Raw genomic sequence first — 16,701 nt, 5'->3', positions numbered from 1 at the left:
TTTTAACTCTCATACCAGAGAGGGGATGAGAACCCAGGCCTCCAGCCTTTCAAGGCTGTTACTTTCCCTCTGAGCCACCACAGGCCTCTGCACCCAGTAAGTGCTCAATAAATGGGATTGATTGACTCCTTAGGTTCACCAATACAGCTGAGGTTGTCCCAGATGGAAAGGAGTTTCTCTCTCCCTGACCTTCCCACTTTTCCTTCTCGTTCTCCCCCTCTCCCTCTCATTCTCCTCCCTCTTCTCTACTCATTCTCCTCATCTCCCTCCTCCTTTCCCTCTCCCACTCATTTTTTCCCCCAAATCCCTCTCCTCCTCCCCGTCTCCCTTTCCTCCCTTCCCTCTCCTCCCCTCCCTCTCCCTCTCACCTGGGCCTGCCTCCGCTGATCCAAGAGGGAATCAATCTCTATTTTTCCTCAACAACAAAAACAACAGCGATGCCAAGGTGCGGGGCGAACGGATTGAGCAGGCAGGAGAGTTTCATATTTCCCAGGGTAAGCACACTCTAAGGAGTGCCTTTCCGAAGAATGCAATCTTCAAAAACAAGTTCCTGAAGCCAGCAAAGCGTGTTTTCCTTGGAACATTGGCCGCCAGTCGAGGGGTAGAGATGATTTCGAAATACTCGAATCTTCCAGGATTATTCCCGCGAAGTTCCCTTCGGGGCTGTGAAGTTTGAAAAATTACCCTGCGGGGCAATTCTGAACTGAAATCCCGAGGTTCGCCTCCTTTCAATCATATTTTCATTCAGCCATACTTATTGAGCGCTTGCTGTGTGCAGAGCACTGTACTAAGCCTCCCTGTATTTCAAAAGCAAGGACTTGAGAAGCAGCGTTGCCTAGTGGATAGAGCACACAGCCGGGAGTCAGAATCAATTAATCAGTCAATCAACCAGTCGTATTTATTGAGCGCTTACTGTGTGCAGAGCACTGTACTAAGCCTCCCTGTATTTCAAACGCAAGGACTTGAGAAGCAGCGTTGGCTAGTGGATAGAGCACAGAGCCGGGAGTCGGAATCAATCAATCAATCAATTAATCAATCAATCAATCAATTAGAGAAGCAGCGTGGCTCAGTGGAAAGAGCACGGGCTTTGGAGTCAGAGGTCACGGGTTCGAATCCCGGCTCCGCCACATGTCTGCTGTGTGACCTTGGGTAAGTCACTTAACTTCTCGGAGCCTCAGTGACCTCATCTGTAAAATGGGGATCAAGACTGTGAGCCCCACGTGGGACAACCTGATCACTTTGTACTCTCCCAGCGCTTAGAACAGTGCTTTGCACATAGTAAGCGCTTAGCAAATGCTAACATTATTATTATTATTATTATTAATCAATCAGTCATATTTATTGAGCGCTTACTGTGTGCAGAGCACTGTACTAAGCCTCCCTGCATTTCAAACGCAACGACTTGAGAAGCAGCGTTGCCTAGTGGATAGAACACAGAGCCGGGAGTCGGAATCAATCAATCAATCAATCAGTCGTATTTATTGAGCGCTTACTGTGTGCAGAGCACTGTACTAAGCCTCCCCGCATTTCAAACGCAACGACTTGAGAAGCAGCGTTGCCTAGTGGATAGAACACAGAGCCGGGAGTCGGAATCAATCAATCAATCAATCAGTCGTATTTATTGAGCGCTTACTGTGTGCAGAGCACTGTACTAAGCCTCCCTGTATTTCAAACGCAAGGACTTGAGAAGCAGCATTGCCTAGTGGATAGAGCACACAGCCGGGAGTCAGAATCAATCAATCAATCAATCAATCAGTCGTATTTATTGAGCGCTTACTGTGTGCAGAACACTGTACTAAGCGCTTCAGAAGTACAAGTTGGCAACATATAGAGATGGTCCCTACCCAACAGCAGGCTCACTGTTCTAAGCAATGGGGTAGATACAAGTTAATCAGGCAAAATAGAGTCCCGGTCCCACATGGGGCTCACCACCTAAGTAGGTGGGAGAACAATCCCCATTTCTCAGTTGAGGAAACTGAGTCCCGGAAAAGGTAAGCGACTTCCCAAGGTCACACAGGAGGCAAATGGCCATCTAGCCTGCGAGCCCGTTGTTGGGTAGGGACCGTCTCTATATGTTGCTGACTTGTACTTTCCAAGCGCTTAGTACAGTGCTCTGCACACAGTAAGTGCTCAATAAATATGATTGAATGAATCAATGGAATGGCAGAGTCAGGATTAGAATAATAATGACGGTATTTGTTAAGCGCTCACTATGTGCCGGGCACTTTATTAAGCACTGGGGTCGTGGCTCAGTGGAAAGAGCCCAGGCTTTGGAGTCAGGGGCCATGGGTTCGAATCCCGGCTCCGCCACATGTCTGCTGTGTGACCTTGGGCAAGTCACTTCACTTCTCGGAGCCTCGGTTCCCTCATCTGTAAAATGGGGATGATGACTGTGAGCCCCACGCGGGACAACCTGATCACCTTGTATCCCCCCAGCGCTTAGAGTAGTGCTTTGCACATAGTAAGCGCTTAACAAATGCCATTACTCTTATTATTATTATCATTACAAGTAAGTCGGGTTGGACACAGTCCCTGTCCCATGTGGGGCTCACAGCCTCCATCCCCATTTTACCGATGAGGGAACTGAGGACCAGAGGAGTGAAGTGACTTGCCCAAGGTCACACAGCCGACGAGTGGTGGAGCCGGGATTAGAACCCACAACCTTCTGACTCCGAGGCCCGGGCTTTTTCCACTATGCCCTGCTGCTCTGTCCTCCTCAGTGTCCACACTCGGACTAGAAAGATAAATGATGGGGGAGACAGGGAGGACTCAGTGGCTTCCTCATGCCAAAAGTTTTGTTTTGTTTTTATGCTAATCGTTAATAATAATAATAATGGCATTTATTAAGCACTTACTATGTGCAAAGCACTGTTCTAAGAGCTGGGGAGGTTACAAGGTGATCAGGTTGTCCCACGGGGGGCTCGTAGTCTTAATCCCCATTTTACAGATGAGGGAACTGAGGCCCAGAGAAGTGAAGTGGCTTGCCCAAAGTCGCACAGCTGACAAGTGGCGGAACCGGGATTTGAACCCATGACCTCTGACTCCAAAGCCCGGGCTCTTTCTACTGAGCCACGCTGCTTCCTACGTGTCAAGCGCAGTTCTAAGTCCTGGGGTAGATACAAAGTGATCAGATGGGACACAGTCCCTGTCCTGCATGGGGCTCACAGCCTAGTAGGAGGGAGAACGGCTATTGAATCCCCATTTTACAGATGAGGAAACTGAGGCCCAGAGAAGGGAAGTGACTGACCCAAAGTCATACAGCAGACAAGTGGCAGAGCCGGGATTAGAACCAGATCCTCCTACTCCCAGGCCGGTGCGTTATCATGGCGGGCAGGGAATCTATCTGTTTATTCATTCATTCATTCAATTGTATTTATTGAGCGCTTGCTGTGTGCAGAGCACTGTACTAAGCGCTTGGGAAGGACAAGGTGGCAACATATAGAGACGGTCCCTACCCAACAACGGGCTCACAGTCTAAAAGGGGAAGACAGACAACAAAACAAAACATATGGACAAGTGTCAAGTCCCGGCTCCGCCAATTGTCAGTTGTGTGATTTTGGGCAAGTCACTCAACTTCTCTGGGCCTCAGTTCCCTCATCTGTAAAATGGGGATGAAGACTGTGAGCCCCCCGTGGAACAACCTGACCACCTTGTAACCTCCCCAGTGCTTAGAACAGTGCTTTGCACATAGTAAGCGCTTAATAAATGCCATCATTATTAGGTCGTCAGAACAAATAGAATTTTGTTGCATTGTTCTCTCCCGAGTGCTTAGTACAGTGCTCTGCACACAGTAAATGCTCAATAAATACAAGAGCCCCCTCCTTCCTCTCCCCCTCCTCCCCCTCCCCATCCCCCCGCCTTGCCTCCTTCCCTTCCCCACAGCACCTGTATATTTGTATATATGTTTGTACATATTTATTACTCTATTTATTTTACTTGTACAAATTTATTCTATTTATTTTATTTTGATACTATGTTTTGTTTTGTTGTCTGTCTCCCCCTTCTAGACTGTGAGCCCACTGTTGGGTAGGGACCGTCTCTATATGTTGCCGACTTGCCAAGCGCTTAGTACAGTGCTCTGCACACAGTAAGCGCTCAATAAATACAATTGAATGAATGAATGAATGAATCCGCTAGAGCAGCAATCGATCAATCAATCAATCGTACCTATTGAGCGCTTACTGTGTGCAGAGCACTGTACTAAGCACTTGGGAAGTACAAGCAGCAGTGTGGCTTAGTGGAAAGAGTGTGGGCTTGGGAGTCAGAGGTCGTGGGTTCTAATCCCACCTCTGCCACTCGTCAGCTGCGTGACCTTGGGTGAGTCACTTCACTTCTTTGGGCCTCAGTTACCTGAACTGTAAAATAGGGATTAAAAATGTCCTCGTGGGACAACCTGATTACCCTGCATCCACCCCAGCGCTTAGAACAGTGCTTCGCACATAGTAAGCACTTAACAAATACCACAATAATGATAATAATAATAGGCCACACTGCTTCCCCGAGAGGACTGGTAAAGTTTGGTACTTCTGTTTTTCCGTGGCCAAATTTCTAGCTGAGGTCACTTCTGCTTGTGGTAAAAAAAAACTCCTGCTGCTTCTTTCAGTTCCTCTCCAGTAAAACTACATTTATTTACTCCTACATCTGCGTATCTTCTAGACTGTGAGCTCATTGTTGGGTAGGGACCGTCTCTATATGTTGCCGACTTGTACTTCCCAAGCGCTTAGTCCAGTGCTCTGCACACAGTAAGCGCTCAGTAAATACGACTGAATGAATATCTTCCCCAGTGCATTTTACACATCTCTGGACGAGCTGTCGGTTATATCAATCAATCAATCAATCGTATTTATTGAGCGCTTACTGTGTGCAGAGCACTGTACTAAGCGCTTGGGAAGTACAAGTTGGCAACATATAGAGACGGTCCCTACCCAACAGTGGGTTATACAGTTTTATCGTCACGTTTCTAGTTTCTTTTTGACCTCATTGCCACTTTCGGATTCCACCTGAAGCTTTCGACTCGGGTGTTTGCTCGGGGGCTGTTGATTTGGCCTTTCTCCTCCCTGTCGGAAGATTTCACGATGATTGATTTTCTGGACAAGGCGCAGAAAAACCTGGCCTTCCTTCCCCAGCAAATGTTAAATGGGGGTTACTAAGCTGGACTCAGCCATAGGGCAAACTTCCACATCAGTTCTTCCTCTTTCCTCTCCTACCTGTCCCCTGTGTTTCTATAAAACAGAGAGGAAGAACCACGGGGGTGAGGGAGGATTTTAAAATTCAGGAATCCCTGAGACTCGTAATCCCGGGAATAAACCAGGAGCAGTGAGAAGCTGTGCATTCTCCAAGGCCCGACTTCCAGAGGACATCAACAGTTTGTCCATCTGGATCGTAAAATCATCCACGGTGATTCCCAGATGGGCCGACTTATCAGAGCAAATGAATCATTACTTATTGAGCGATTAGTGAGTCCGGAGCACTGAACTGAGCACTTGGAAGGGTACAATATAACAGTTGGTAGACGTGATCCCTGCCCACGGGGAGCTAACAGTCTGGAAGGGGAGGCAGACAATTCATTCATTCAGTCGTATTTCTTGAGCGCTTACTGTGTGCAGAGCACTCTACTAAGCGCTTGGGAAGTACAAGTTGGCAACGTCCTTACCCATCAACGGGCTCACAGTCTAGAAGGGGGAGACAGAGAACAAAACAAAACCTATTAACAAAATAAAATAAATAGAATAAATATGTACAAATAAAATAGAGTAATAAATACATACAAACATATATCCATATATACAGGTACTATGGGAAAGGAAAGGAGGTAAGGCAGGGGGATGGAGAAGGGGAGGAGGGGGAGAGGAAGGAGGAGGCTCAATCTGGGAAGGCCTCCTGGAGGAAGTGAGCTCTCGGTAGGGCCTTGAATATAAATACAATATAAACAATATAAATCTTGTATCTACCCCAGTGCTTAGTACAGTGCCTGGCACATAGCAAGCGCTCAACAGGTACCACAAATATTATTATTATTGTATAAATTCCGCATATGAGCAAACTCCCATTCTTTGTGTTAGGGGCCCATCCGTCTCTCAGAGGTGTGAATTTTTTTTTTTTATCGTATTTGTTAAGGGCCTACTATGTGTCCAACACTGTACTAAGCACTGGCATACGTAATTAGGTTGGACACAGTCCCTGTCCAAGATGCGGCTATAATCCTCTCCCATCCGACGAGTGTTCACCCTGCCCTTTTAGTCTCCTCAGACCGGATTTATTTGTTTTAATCATCGTTCATTTTAGAGTTCCAGATGCATGGCCTAGTGGATAAAGCCCAGGCCTGGGAGACAGAAGGACCCGGGTTCTAATCCCGGCCCCGCCACTTGTCTGTTGTGTGGCCTTGAGTAAGTCACTTCACTTCTCTGGGCCTCGATTACCTCATCCGTAAAATGGGGATTGAGACTGTGAGCCCTATGTGGGACAGGGATTGTATTCATTCATTCAGTCGTATATTTATGGGGGCTTACTGTGTGTAGAGCACTGTACTAAGCGCTTGGAAAGTACAAGTCCGCAACATATAGAGACGGTCCCTACCCAACAATGGGCTCATTGTCTAGAAGGGGGAGACAGACAACAAAACAAAATGTAGACAGGTGTCAAGTCGTCAGAATAAATAGAATAGAAAACAATAGTGAGAAGCAGCGTGGTTCAGTGGAAAGAGCTTGGGCTTTGGAGTCAGAGGTCATGGGTTCAGTTGGATTTATTTGTTAATGTAGATAACATTTTAGACTGTGAGCCCACTGTTGGGTAGGGACTGTCTCTATATGTTGCCAACTTGTGCTTCCCAAGCACTTAGTACAGTGCTCTGCACACAGTAAGCGCTCAATAAATATGACTGATTGATTGATAACATGTACATGTAGACTGTATCCAACCCAATTACCTTGCATCTATTCCAGTGCTGAGTTACAGTGTAAGCACTGAACAAATTCCGCAATTATTACTATTATTCCAGGAAAATGTGTGAACCAAGCGTTCCTTAGTATTTGTTAAGTGCCTACTGTGTGCCAAGCACTCTTCTAAGCACTGGGGGAGATACAAGGTCACCAGATTGTCACAGTCTCACTCTCTCAATCCCCATTTTACAGAGGAGGTCACTGAGGCACAGAGAAGTGAAGTGACTTGCCCAGAGTCACCCAGCTGACAAGTAGCAGAGTCAGGATTAGAACCCACGACTTCTGACTCTCAAGTCCATGTTCTTTCCACTAAGCCAGGCTGCTTCTCACACCTTCCCTGCCTAAGCCCTCCTTTCCTCTTCTCCCACTCCCTTCTGCGTCGCTCTGACTTGCTCTCTTTATTCATCCCCCCCTCAGCCCACGGCACATATGTTCAGATCCATAATTTATTTATATTAATATCTGTCTCACCCTCTAGACTGTAAACTCACTGTGGGCAGGGAATGTGTCTGTTATACTACTGTGTTGTACTCTCCCAAACACATAGTACAGTTCCCTGCACACAGTAAGCACTCAATAAATAGAATTGGTATTTATTGATCCCTTACAGCACGCAGAACACTGTACTAAGTGTTTGGGAGGGTGCACAGAGTCGGTAGCGACGTTCCCTGCCCACAAGAAACTTACAGTCTAGCATCATCACCCTCGTCTATAAGGTTCTCTTCCCACAAATGTTGGATGCTGGGTGTTAGACAACTCCTCACCTCCTCACCCTAACCCACTTCTCCTTCCCAACTGTTCCTCATGATGAAATCTCCCCCAATTTTTCTCAATCTACCCCTCAAAATCCACTCCCTATTTCTGGAAACTCTATCCAACCATGGTTTCAAGCCGTCCCTGATTCATTCATTCACTCAATCGTATTTATTGAGCGCTTACTGCGTGCAGAGCACTGTACTAATCAATCATATTTATTGAGCGCTTACTGTGTGCAGAGCACTGTACTAAGCACTTGGGAAGTACAAGTTGGCAACATATAGAGACAGTCCCTACCCAACAGTGGGCTCACAGTTTAAAAGGGGGAGACAGAGAACAAAACCAAACATACTAACAAAATAAAATAAATAGAATAGATATGTACAAGTAAAATAAATAAATAAATAGAGTAATCAATATGTACAAATATATATACATATATACAGGTGCTGTGGGGAAGGGAAGGAGGTAAGATGGTGGGATGGAGAGGGGGGCGAGGGGGAGAGGAAGGAAGGGGCTCCGTCTGGGAAGAGGGAAGTACTAGTTGGCAACATATAGAGACAGTCCCTACCCAACAACGGGCTCACAGTCTAGTGCCTCAGTTACCTCATCTGTAAAATGGGGATTAAGACTGTGAGGCCCCCGTTGGACAACCGGATCACCTTGTAACCTCCCCAGTGCTTAGAACAGTGCTTTGTACACAGTAAGCACTTAATAAATGCCATCATTATTATTATTATTATTAGGAGGGAGAGACAGACAACAAAACATGTGGACAGGTGTCAAGTCATCAGAATAAATAGAAATAAAGCTAGATGCACATCATGAACAAAATAAATAGAATAGTAAATATGTACAAGTAAAATAAATAGAGTAATAAATCCGCACAAACATATATACAGGTGCTGTGGGGAGGGGAAGGAGGTAGGGCAGAGGTGGGGATGGGGAGGAGATTATCCTTCTAGCTGTCTGACGACTCCTCCTCGGTCTCCTTTGCCGGTTCGTCTTCCATCTCATGTCTCCCTAAATACAATATATATAATATATGTGTATTGGAGAAGCAGCATGGCTCAGTGGAAAGAGCCCGGGCTTTGGAGTCAGAGGTCATGGGTTCGAATCCCAGCTCCACCACAAGTCTGCTGTGTGACCTTGGGCAAGTCACTTAACTTCTCTGAGCCTCAGTTACCTCATCTGTAAAAATGGGGATTAAGACTGTGAGCCCCACGTGGGACAACTTGATCACATTGTATCCCCCCCAGTGCTTAGAACAGTACTTTGCACATAGTAAGCTCTTAACAAATGCCATCGTTATTATTATTATTATTACTCACCGTCTCGAGAATCTCGTTTTTCCATTAGGTTTCAACAACTTCCTCCTAAATCCACCTCTCTCGGCCCAACCCATCTCAAGCTCTACAATCCCACAATCTCTCGGGCCTCAAGGCCATCGTTATTTTGTCAACGATGTGCATTTGGCTTTAATTCTATTTGTTCTGACGACTTTGACACCTGTCTCTGTGTTTTGTTTCCTTGACTGTCTCCCCTTTCTAGACTGTGAGCCCGTTGTCGGGTAGGGCCCATCTCTAGATGTTGCCCACTTGCACTTCCCAAGCGCTTAGTCCAGTGCTCTGCACACGGTAAGCGCTCAATAAATACGACCGAATGAATGAATGAAAGTGGCGGGGCGGGAATTAAAACCCATGACCTTCTGACGCCGAGGCCCGGGGTCTATCCACTATCGATCAATCAATCAATCGTATTTATTGAGCGCTTACTGTGTGCAGGGCACTGTACTAAGCGCTTGGGAAGTGCAAGTTGGCAACATATAGAGGCGGTCGCTACCCAACAGTGGGCTCACAGTCTAGAAGGGGGAGACGGAGAACGAAGACAGAGAACTAGACCACTATGCCAGGCTGCTTCCCCTCTTGCCCAAATTATCCGGAACACAACTCTCCCCACATTCAGAATTCCCCTGGAAACGCTCCCCTATCCATGAAGCATTCCGCCACCCCAATAATGTCACCCCAAAACCCACGGTCATCCACGGTGGTCAAAATTAACCGCCATTCAGTCGTCATTTTCCCTCACTTGGGGTCTTGGGGACTGAATTCAGCCTCGAGAGAAGCAGCCCGGCCTACTGGACAGTGAAAGGGGACCTGGGTTCTAATCCTAAAACTAATTCTACTTTAATTCATCATCATCATCATCATCAATCGTATTTATTGAGCGCTTACTATGTGCAGAGCACTGTACTAAGCGCTTGGGAAGTACAAATTGGCAACATATAGAGACAGTCCCTACCCAACAGTGGGCTCACAGTCTAACAGTGTTTCTTTGTCTAATTCCAGACGAAGAAAACTAATTCTAGTCTCCTAGGCTGTGAGCCCGTTGTTGGGTAGGGACCGTCTCTATATGTTGCCGATTTGTCCTTCCCAAGCGCTTAGTACAGTGCTCTGCACGCAGTAAACGCTCAATAAATACGATTGAACGGAATGAATTGAATGGCATGATCCCGGCTCTGCCGATTTTCTGCTGTGTGACCTTGGGCAAGTCACTTCACTTCTCCGGGCCTCACTTACCTCAACTGTAAAATGGGGATGGAGACTGGGAGTCCATGAGAGACGCAGACTGTGTTCGACCTGATTAGTGTGCATCTAATGGAGAAGCAGCGTGGCTCACTGTTGGGTAGGGACCGTCTCTATATGTTGCCAACTTGTACTTCCTAAACGCTTAGTACAGTGCTCTGCACACAGTAAGCGCTCAGTAAATGCGATTGAATGAATGAATGAATGAAAAGAATCAGAGGACATGGGTTCGAATCCTGGATCTGCCACATGTCTGCCATGTGACCTTGATTAAGTCACTGAAGTTCTCTGAGCCTCAGTTACCTCATCTGTCAAATGGGGATTAAGACTGCGAGCTTCCCATGGGACAGCCTGATCACCTTGTATCCCCCCCAGCGCTTAGAACAGTGCTTTGCACATAGTAAGCGCTTAACAAATGCTATCACTATTATTATTATTATCTAACCCAGCGCTTAGTGCAGAGCCTGGCACGTAGTAAGAGCTTAACAAACATCACAAAAACCTGGCATTTTTCAATACGGATTCCATTATTAGTATGTCCACCATTAGCAGAACGAATTACGCATTGCTCCTTCATTGGTTATTTTACTGTAAATCAATCAATCAATCAATCGTATTTATTGAGCGCTTACTGTGTGCAGAGCACTGTACTAAGTGCTCGGGAAGTAGAAGTTGGCAACATATAGAGACGGTCCCTACCCAACAGTGGGCTCACAGTCTAGAAGGGGGAGACGGAGAACGAAACCAAACATGTTAACAGAATAAAATAAATAGAAAAGATAGGTACAAGTAAAATAGATAGAGTAATAAATATGTACAAACGTATATACATATATGCAGGGAAAGTTGCGAAATAAAGTTATATACTGGAAAGTTGTGAAAGAAAGTACCGTAGAGTCAAGTGGAGGCAGAAGCCAAGATGTACAGCCGCAAAGGCTTAGAGCGAGGCCACATATCCTCCTTTTCTTCTTTCACCGAACCAACCTGCTCCAACCTGCGCATCATGTTTGAGCCATAAGAGACTCCCATTGCGGTTAAAAGATTCCTAATCCTCACTTTATATTCATTTAATCGTATTTATATGGACAACCAGTTTCTATCCAAAACTAAGTGCTAAAAACATGTCTCATAAGTAGAACGAGGCGGCAACGAGGCCTAATTAATAGCGCACGGGAGTCCTGGGTTCTCAACCCGGCTCCACCATTTCCCTGCTGCGTGACCTTAGAGTCACTTCATTCGTTCAGTCGTATTTATTGAGCACTTACCGTGGGCGGGGCACTGTACTAAGCGCTTGGGGGAGGGTAATTCAGCAATAAAGAGAGTCAATCCCTGCCCGCACCGGGTTTACAGCCTAGAAGTGGGGAGACAGACATCGAAACAAATAAATATATATAAATAGAATATAAATAAATAAATAGAATTATAGACACGTACATATATACACAAGTGCTGTAGGGCAGGGTGGGGGGTAAAGGAAGCGAGTCGGGGCGACAGGAAGGAAAGAGGGAGCTGAGGGAAAGGGGGGCTTAGTCTAAAAATAAGGAACGCCTCACGAATTTACACTTCTCTCTGCCTTGATTCATTCATTCATTCATTCCTCACGTTTATTCTACATATCTATTCTATTTATACATACCTATTCTATTTATTACATTATCTATTCTATTTATTTTATTTTGTTACTTTGTTTTGTTTTGTTCTCTGTCTCCCCCTTTTAGACTGTGAGCCCACTGTTGGGTAGGGACTGTCTCTATATGTTGCCAGCTTGTACTTCCCAAGCACTTAGTACAGTGCTCTGCACACATTAAGCGCTCAGTAAATACGATTGATGATTTATTGAGCGCTTACTGTGTGCAGAGCACTGTACTAAGCGCTTGGGAAGTACAAATCAGTTCCCTCAGTTCTCCGTCTGTAGACTGTAAGCTCCTTGTGGGCAGGATACGTATCTGCTATTTATTCATTCAATCATATTGAGCGCTTACTGTGTGCAGAGCACTGTACTAAGCGCTTGGGAAGTACAAGTACAAGAAACAGCGTGGCTCATTGGAAAGAGCCCGGGCTTTGGAGTCAGAGGTCATGGGTTCAAATCCTGGCTCCGCCAATTGTCAGCTGTGTGACTTTGGGCGAGTCACTTCACTTCACTTTGCCTCAGTTACCTCATCTGTAAAATGGGAATTAAGACTGTGAGCCCCACGTGGGACAACCTGATCACCTTGTTACCTCCCCAGCGCTTAGAACAGTGCTTGGCACATAGTAAGCGCTTAACAAATGTCATTATTATTAGTAGTATTACTACAAGTTGGCGACATCTAGAGATGTTCCCTACCCAACAGTGGGCTCACAGTCTAGAAGGGGGAGACAGAGAACAAAACAAAACATATTAACAAAATAAAATAAATAGAATGAAGATGTATAAATACAATAAATAAATAGAGTAAATAAATCCGTACAAACATATATACATATATCCAGGTGCTGTGGGGAGGGGAAGGAGGTAAGGCGGGTAACGTGGAAGAGGGGGAGAGGAAGGGGGGGAACTATTCTATTGCACTCTCCCAAACACTTAGTACAGTGCTCTGCACCGAGTACTTAATAATTACAATTGGTTTGTTGATTGTCAGATGAAAATAAAATACCTCCATCTTAGACTGTGAGTCAATCAATCAATCAATCATATTTATTGAGCGCTTACTGTGTGCAGAGCACTGTACTAAGCGCTTGGGAAGTACAAGTTGGCAACATATAGAGACGGTCCCTACCCAACAGTGGGCCCTGCATTCTAAGTACTTCTTAATAAATACAATTGGTTTGTTGATCGTCAGATGAAAATAAAATACCTCCTTAGACTGTGAGTCCCTGCATTCTAAGTCCGTATAAATACAATTGGTTTGTTGTCAGATGAAAATAAAATACCTCCTTCTTAGACTGTAAGTCCCTGCATTAGACAAGGGCTGTGTCCAATCTGATTATCTACTCTTAACATAGTGTTGACGGATATTAAGTGCTCAGAGAGTGTCATCATCATTATTACTCATATATCTACTAGATGATGTGTGTGTGTATTTGTTTAGAGAAGCAGCATGGCTCAATGGAAAGAGCACGAGCTTGGGAGTCAGAGGTCATGGGTTCTAATCCCGGCTCCGCCAGTTGTCAGCTGTGTGACTTTGGGCAAGTCACTTCACTTCTCTGGGCCTCAGTTACCTCATCTGGAAAATGGGGATTAAGACTGTGAGCCCCCCATGGGACAACATGATCACCTTGTACCTCCCCAGCGCTTAAAACAGTGCTTTGCACATAGTAAGCACTTAACAAATACCATTATTATTATTATTATTGTTGTATGTAAAAAATGGTGGCATTTATTAAGTGCTTACTATGCGCAAAGCACTGTGCTAAGCACTGGGGAGGTTACACTGATGCTTTTATCCCATGGGGGGCTCACAGTCTTAATCCCCATTTTACAGATGAGGGAACTGAGGCACAGGGAAGTTAAGTGACTTGTCCAAAGTCACACAGCTGACAAGTGGTGGAGCCGGGATTCGAACCCATGACCCCGACTCCAAAGCCTGTGCTCTTTCCACTGATCCACGCTGCTCACACTTCCACTCTTCCACTCTTCCAAACACTTAGTATGGTGCTCTGCACAAAGTAAGTGCTCAATAAATCCTATTGAACGATTGAATTCATTCACTTACTATACCTCTTTTCAAATTTTCTTACTTTTCCTATCCCAACTGTTGCTTCATCCTTGAAAAAAATGGTATTTGCTAAGTGCCAGGCACTGTCCTAAGAGCTGGGGTAGATACAAGCTAATCTAGGGATTAGCTTGCTGCTTAGGGAAGCTGCGTGGCTCAGTGGAAAGAGCCCTGGATTTGGAGTCGGAGGTCACGGGTTCAAATCCCAACTCTGCCAATTGTCAGCTGTGTGACTTTGGGCAAGTCACTTCACTTCTCTGTGCCTCAGTTCTCTCACCTGTAAAATGGGGATTAAGACTGTGAGCCCCCTGTGGGACAACCTGATTACCTTGTATCCCCTTAGCGCTTAGAACAGTGCTTTGCACATAGTAAGCGCTAAATACCATCATTATTATTGTTATCAGATTGGACACAGTCCGTGTCCCACCTGGGGCTCACAGCCTTAATTACCATTTTATAGATGAGGAAACTGGGGCTCCGAGAAGTGAAGTGACTTACCCAAGCCCGCACAGCAGACAAGCGGAGGAGCGGGATTAGAACCCATGTCCTTCTAACTCCCAGGCCCCTGCTCTATCCCTAATCCTTCCCATTAACGTATTTCCCCTATCAGAGTATAAGCTTCCTGAGCCCAACGGCCAAATCTTTCCCTTGACGGTGTTTAGTACAGCACCCAATAGGCACTCAAAAAATACCTTTGACTGTCCTTGCTCCTGTCTTTTCCCAACTCCATTGCCACCCTGAGGAGCCTCAGGCAACCCCGGAGACGAGGCAGCTGTCAAGCAAGCAGATAAGTTGGCCAACTGAGAGAGCCCCACACAAGCGTGTACCTCGCAGTCCAAAATAATAATAATAATAGTAATAATAATAATAATGTTGGTATTTGTTAAGCGCTTAGTATCTGCCAAGCACTGTTCTAAGCGCTGGGGTAGATACAAGGTAATCAGGTTGTCCCATGAGGGGCTCACAGTCTTCATCCCCATTTTACAGACAAGGGAACTGAGGCCCAGAGAAGTGAAGCGACTTGCCCAAAGTCACACAGCTGACAAGTGGCGGAGCTGGGATTTGAACCCACGGCCTCTGACTCCAAAGCCCGCGCACTTAGGTGAGAACAAATAACTTTCAGCCAATGCTGAAAAAGCAGGACAAAAATGCTCCCGGTGAATTCCTTCAATTCTCTTATGTCGTCGAGTGGTGTCCCAGCCATGGACGCATCTCTCCCAGAGTGCCCCACCTCCATTAGCCATCGTTCTGGGCATGTCACTCCCCTCCTCTAAGATCTCCAGTGGCTACCAATCAATCTGCGCATCAGGCAGAAACTCCTCACCCTGGGCTTCAAGGCTGTCCATCCCCTCGCCCCCTCCTACCTCACCTCCCTTCCCTCCTTCTCCAGCTCAGCCCGCACCCTCCGCTCCTCTGCCGCCGCTAATCTCCTCACCATACCTCGTTCTCGCCTGTCCCGCCATCGACCCTCGGCCCACATCATCCCCTTGGCCTGGAATGCCCTCCCTCTGCCCATCCGCCAAGCTAGCTCTCTTCCTCCCTTCCAGGCCCTACTGAGAGCTCACCTCTTCCAGGAGGCCTTCCCACATTGAGCCCCTTTTGTCCTCTCCTCCTCCCCATCCCCCCCGCCCTACCTCCTTCCCCTCCCCACAGCACCTGGATATATGTTTGTACGGATTTATTACTCTATTTATTTTACTTGTACATATTTACTATTCTATTTATTTTGTTAATGACATGCATCTGTGCTTTTAGACTGTGAGCCCACTGTTGGGTAGGGACTGTCTCTATATGTTGCCAACTTGTACTTCCCAAGCGCTTAGTACAGTGCTCTGCACACTGTAAGTGCTCAATAAATACGATGGATGATGATCTAGCTTTACTTCTATTTATTCTGATGACTTGACACCTGTCCACATGCTTTGTTTTGTTGTCTGTCTCCCCCTTCTAGACTGTGAGTCCCTTGTTGGGTAGGGACCTTCTCTTTACGTTGTCAACTTGTACTTCCCAAGCGCTTAATACAGTGCCCTGCACACAGTAAGTGCTCAATAAATACGATTGAATGAATGGATTTTACAGATGAGGTAACTGAAGCACAGAGAATGACTTGCCCAAGGTCACACAGCAGACAAGTGGCAGAGGTGGAATTAGAACCCAGGTCTTTCTGGCTCCCAGGCCCGGTCTTCATTCACTAAGCTGTGGTGTTTCAAGTGCTTACTATGTGCCAAGCACTGTGCTAAGCGCTGGGGAAGATAGGACTCAGCCCCTCTCCCACATGGGGCTCACAGTCTAAGGGGGAGAGAGAGCGGGCTTTTCATCCCCATTTTATGGACGGGAGGAAAACTGAGGCACGGAGAAGTTCAGCGACTTGCACAGGGACACACAACAGACAGGCGGTGGAACCAAAATCGGAACCCAGTTCTTCTGGCTCCCGTTCTCTTCCCACTAGGTCACATCGCTACAATTGATTGGGTTAATAATTTCACCGACGCCTTGGCCACAAAGCTGTACACTCATTACCTAATACACTTGAGGGAACAGGAGAGCTTAAATTTCTAAGGTGATTCTTTCCTTAGAGAAAGATTGGAGGATGAAGTTACCCTGTGCGTGTATGTGGGGAACAGGAGAGCTGAACTTCCTAAGTTTATTCTTTCTTGAGAGAAAGATTGGAGGATGAAGTTATCCTGTGCGTGTATGTGAGAAATAGGAGAGCTGAAGTTCCTAAGT

Source organism: Tachyglossus aculeatus, chromosome 2 (assembly GCF_015852505.1).
Source record: "Tachyglossus aculeatus isolate mTacAcu1 chromosome 2, mTacAcu1.pri, whole genome shotgun sequence".
NCBI lineage: Eukaryota > Metazoa > Chordata > Mammalia > Monotremata > Tachyglossidae > Tachyglossus > Tachyglossus aculeatus.
The sequence above is the reverse complement of the archived record's forward strand: the minus strand, read 5'-3'. Positions refer to the sequence as shown.